Genomic DNA, 5,689 nt, shown 5'->3' with positions numbered 1-5,689 from the left:
CCAAAGCGACTGAGTTCAACAGAAATTTCAATTTCGTGTGCTTTTTTGTTTTTATTCTGAGAAATGGTTTGTTTATTTATGTTAATTAGTCCTTTATTCTAACCTATGTTATGGGTGGTTTTTTTCGTAATAAATTAGCTACAAGTGAAAAGAAACACACAGCTCCTCTCCATCTAAAAACAACAACCAAGCGAACAAACACACACATAAAAAATGTAAACTGAACATTCGCGCAGTAAGCATTTTTTTAATTTTATTTATTCTTTCATTACACTTTTTCATATAGTATGTGTATTTTTGTATAACTTTGTTGTTGTTGTTCAAACCACAACGCAAAGCATGCAGCTTCATTTGGAATGGAAATCAAGGTAATCGGCACATAAGAGGTCTGTCATTTTTAACCTCTGTGTATACAGAATTTTCTGATAGAGAAATCTAAATGTACATAGAAAAAATGTCAAGTGGATCCTGCCATTTTTATGTAATCGTAACTTCCATTTGACAGCCGTTTAAAGCCAGGTATAGGCCTATCTACTAAATTAAATCTTCAAGAAATGTCGAGAGTTTTCCCCCTTGTCCTGACTCACGAGGGGTTTCAGGTGTGTGTGTGTGTGTGTGTGTGTGTGTGTGTGTGTGTGTGTGTGTGTTTGTGTGTGTGTGTGTGTGTGTGTGTGTGTGTGTGTGTGTGTGTGTGTGTGTGTTTGGTTTGGTTGTTGTGGATCTGAAATTTGGATTTTGTGCGCGGCGACTTGATTTGACTTTTTGGTTTATATATATAAATACACTGTTTGTGTTCAGGGCGGGGATGTAGCTCAGTCGGTAGCGCGCTGGATTTGTATCCAGTTGGCCGCTGTCAGCGTGAGTTCGTCCCCACGTTCGGCGAGAGATTTATTTCTCAGAGTCAACTTTGTGTGCAGACTCTCCTCGGTGTCCGAACACCCCCGTGTGTACACGCAAGCACAAGACCAAGTGCGCACGAAAAAGATCCTGCAATCCATGTCAGAGTTCGGTGGGTTATAGAAACACGAAAATACCCAGCATGCTTCCCCCGAAAACGGCGTATGGCTGCCTAAATGGCGGGGTAAAAAACGGTCATACACGTAAAATTCCACTCGTGCAAAAAACACGAGTGTACGTGGGAGTTTCAGCCCACGAACGAAGAAGAAGAAGAACTGTTTGTGTTCTAGTGATATAGCTTGCTCGGTCTGCTCTCAACTGTCCAGTAGCCTGTGTAAACCTACAGAAATCATCTTTCTGTATTTCTTTAATTCATGCTTTCTTTCTATTTCGTTCTTTCTATTTCTTTCTTTCTTTCATTCTTTCTTTCTTTCTTTCTATTTATGTTCGTTCTTTCTTTCGTTCTTTCTCTTTCTTTCTTGCCTTCTCTCCAGTTTTTCTTTCTATTTCTTTCTTCTACCAATATGAGCTTTCTCTCTCTTTTTTTTAATTCTTTCTTTCTTTCAATTTCTTTCTTTTATTTTTTTTCTTTCTTTCTTTATCTTTTTTTTCTTTCTTTCTATTTCTTTCTTTCTTTCTTTCTATTTCTTTCTTTCTTTTTTTCTTTATTTCTTTCTTGCTTTTGTTGTGCCAGTGGAACTTAATTAAAAGTTAAAGGTGGAACTAATAAATGATTTCAAAGGAATTTATCACAGTGAAAGTGTACCTCCTTGTGTGTGTATGTCAAAGGACATCTGTGATTTCTTCGAATTCATTTCAACATTTCATTCGTTTCTTTGACAAAAGCTGAGGTCCTCGGTCACCAAAATGTATGTTTAATCATGAGTTTATAATGTTCCCGACTCCAAGAAGATAGACATGCATGCTTATTCAACCCACTGCCGAAAAGCTGAGTGATTCTCTGTAAGGAGGGCCCCAAAGGGGGGGTATCATCACGATCACGGGAAGGGAAATTTTATCTTTCACGATCACAGTTACACGCCGTGGATGGTGGCACGCCTAGTTTTGTCCACCGCAGGAACAACACCCAATTCGTTCCCCCGCACGCGGAAGCAAAATTGTTATCTCGCAAAGGAATTGCCCTGTGAAGGTACGTTGTGGCAAATCACATTATTAAGTATAGATATTCTAAAGCAGAATTGCCTAGGCTATATGTATAATATGTAATTTATGTCTTGTTGTGTACTCGTGAACAGTGGCGTTCGATTTTCTGCCGAAGTCCGTGAAAATTATACAGAGAGGTCTCAATTTCGTACAAATTAACCTAGAACTACCATTTAAAGCACTATTTTAATACTCACAGTTTAATCTTCGATACCTTGCAGCCTTGTATGCGCATTTTTGGGCACCAGCATCGTGGATAAGCTGCTCTAATCTAGCGTTATTTTGTGGTACTCGATTCTCAGTGGGTAAGGTCCCCCGCAGACACCAGACACCAAGCTGCGGGGGATCTTACCCCGTCAAATTTTACTGTTGATCTTTGAACCGATCGTGAGTCTAAACTAAGGTAAGCTTAAACTTAAAAATGAAGAGCAGTATCCACAAGTAGTTTGACTTTGACCAGCAAAAAGATTTAAGCCCTTCTGTTGACCGTGCTTTGTGTTATTTCATCATTTTTAACGTGGGAGACAGTATTTCTGACTTGTCTTGATGACATTTCTTCTCTTATGTAGTACACGAGAGTGTAAATGGTAAGACAACTAGCTGATCCAATGCAAAATAAAGTACCGAACAGTATGATATAAACTTCAATACTAGAAAGTCTGGTTATCTACTATTTTAAGGCATTAATTTGAAGACACCTACCATGATGTTCGTCTTGCGGGGGAACGAATTGGGTGTTGTTCCTGCGGTGGAAAAAACTAGGCGTGCCACCATCCACGGCGTGAGTTACCTTGATTTTTGTTTTCACGATCACGAACACCTTGACGAATAGAGGATCATAGAGTGATACAGCGGTGAAAAATGTACGTTGAAAATAAAATGCTTTGCAATAATGCCCATCACGATCACGAAAACAAATGACGATCACGATCACGATACTTGATTTTTTTGTCATCACGGATCACAGGCAAAGTCCCATCACGATCACAGAAATGGAAATTTCGGCAATCACGGTCACAGAAAGGTCAAAAATCGCCAATCACGATCACGATTTTAAACCCTTTGGGGCCCTCTGTAAGCGTAAGCTAACAAAATAAATCACTTTATGAGAAAAAGTACTACTGATAATATGCATAATCGGGGAAAAGGTGTATTATCTGAACATATATCATGCCAGGTTTCAAATGCATGTATACAGTGCACTGCAATCATGTATTTTGTAACTGCGTAGATTGATGGTTTCAAATACACCTGCAGAAGTACAGAGGAGTCACTGTGGCAATCACATTTGATTCGTTTTATTGGGCTGCCTGATACAACCTTCTTTTGTATTTTTGTTGATAAATATTTCTTTATCGAAGTATAATGATATTACACGATGTTAGCCTAATAATGAATTCTCACCAGTAGAAACTTATGAAAGGGCACCATTGTCGGACAGACCTATATGGTGTGTTTTCAGCTGTGCAACTCACAAATGATACACCGTGTTCGTTTTTGTACAGCTCGACACTAGCGGAGCCACTTCAAATTACATACATTACGGATTTTCCTCCTAGTGCGTCCCGGGCCCCCCACTTTCAAATGTTAGAGGGTCCATGGACCCCCACTGCAGAATTTCAGAGGATCCTAATAGGGTCCAAAAGCCGAAAGGTCCCAGTGTACTTATAAAACATAAATGGTACCTACGGTACGCACGATAAAGGAAATTTAGTGCGTCCCAGGACCCGCTCTTTTAAAGTCTAGTGCGTCCCGGGACCCCCTCCATACATTTCTAGTACGTGTTTTCGGCTTCTAGTGCGTATAGGACGCAGGGACGCGCACTATGGGGAGCCCTTGTATATGTAAGATCGTTTTCAATCACTCAACCGTCATTCGTCTTCAGGGGAAATCGTACCAGTAAAATTAAAACTGTATCTCATTCCTGCTCCCTTGAAAGCATTGCTGGTCTATATATGTACCAAAGAAAAAAGTTATGATAGTAACTAATTCTTTATATTCGTATTCGTGTCTCCTCGTTTCTGTAATAATGCTTCTAATATCATCAAGGAGCGTGATTCGCAGATGTAAACTTTAAAAAAAAAAATTTTTTTTTTAGTGAAGTACCAGTGGAATCTTGAAATGCCGTAAACTCTGTACTTGCAAGGCGGAAGCCTTTGCAGAAAAGGCCTATTGGATTGTTCAATGTTTTTCATGAGCAGTAATACTATGCCAAACAAAAAAGACGAACGCAGAAATAAATGCCTGATAGTTTGACAATGGGGCACCCTTGAAAAGTTAAATTGTTCACTTCAACCCACGCCGCTTACGCTTTGTTTGCTCAAAGGCTCAATGCGACTCTGTTTCGACATTAATGACATGTCGGGAATTCTAATGAGATCTTTCAAGAACCTTTTTATGGCGTTCCACGCAACGGGCGCAAGTAGTTTTTCAATGTTGGCTCACTTCCAATGCTCGTTTGATTGCTTATTTATGGTCGCCGTGGCGTTTGTGTGTTTGTGTGTTTGTGTGTGTGTGTGTGTTATAATCTCGTAGTGGGGTAAGTCTTTTTGAATAAAGACATTTTCGACTTCGGTACTAAAATGGTAGTATTTTTTGCCTTAGTTTAATAGCGGTGTGTGTGCGCGTGCGTGCGTGCGTGCGTGCGTGCGTGCGTGCGTGTATGTGTGTGTGTGTGAGTCAAAGATCACGATCCGAAATACTGACTTTTCTGCGATACCCCCCCCCCCCCCCAAGTAATCCCCCTCCCCCCCACACACCCCCCATGACCATCCCAAAACTCATAGATAAGCTTACTACACGCCTACGCAAAAAATACCTCCTTCGCTAATAAAAGAAGAACAATGCCAATTGATTCTTTGGGGGGGTTTCGAAATCGCAATAATGGACCAAGCATTTATTAACTTTTTATAATCACTCAATGTGAGAATGCTACGCAAATACACTTTGTTTCAGTTGATTACATACGTAACCACAATAACTGCACACAAATTGCGTTTCCATATCCGCGCATAAAGTTTATAAAGCGTTTCCGTGGCCAAGGCACGACAACTAACAACAATCTCAGTTACTTTTGTTCACTAACGACAACCCCTTATTTCTTCACCGCAAGAACGACAATCTTGCTTTTCTTTGACGCAAGAAGTCTTGGAGTACTCGCTCCCTTCTACTCAGACCGAAGAACGACTGGGGTGTAATTACTCGTGATTTTTTTGTCTTTGTTTGTTCAGCAGATTGAGGCGGGTCGCTTGCGTGTCGAAGTCTCCCATGGCAACTAATTGAGGGATACACTCCCCGAGGAAGTGCCCAGTATATCCTGAGTCAACTTGACCACAACCTGACCGCTGCGGCTTTCTACGGCGTTTTGCGAGCAAGGAACAAAGAACCTCTCCTTAGACAATTGCGACATTGTTTGCGCTCGATCTCCGGTGACTTGGAAGGGGTTTCGTGCGCCATGTAACGCCCTCATGAAAACTGTACTCTTGACACTGCCGTCTTTGTGCGGGAGTAAGTCTCCAGTAGATCTCCGTGATTGTGTGAACACTGTATTCATACACCGGGCCTGCAACAAGTGCTGTGTATATTCCTACGCTGACCTGTTCATTTATGTTTTAACTAATCAGTGCTA

The 5,689-nt window shown here is 40.8% G+C and overlaps 1 protein-coding gene across 1 annotated transcript in view; it reads left to right on the top strand.

The window, feature by feature from the left end:
• Positions 1–5,075: 5,075 nt before the first annotated feature.
• The window catches only part of LOC138976034 (uncharacterized), an 11,985-nt gene continuing 11,371 nt past the window's right edge, over positions 5,076–5,689 (top strand). Inside the window, exon 1 of the mRNA XM_070348827.1 lies at positions 5,076–5,689. This exon is cut by the window's right edge and continues 969 nt beyond it. The gene's annotated coding sequence lies outside the window, so the exon portion shown is untranslated.

This window comes from Littorina saxatilis, linkage group LG9, assembly GCF_037325665.1.
Source record: "Littorina saxatilis isolate snail1 linkage group LG9, US_GU_Lsax_2.0, whole genome shotgun sequence".
NCBI lineage: Eukaryota > Metazoa > Mollusca > Gastropoda > Littorinimorpha > Littorinidae > Littorina > Littorina saxatilis.
The sequence above is the reverse complement of the archived record's forward strand: the minus strand, read 5'-3'. Positions and strand labels throughout refer to the sequence as shown.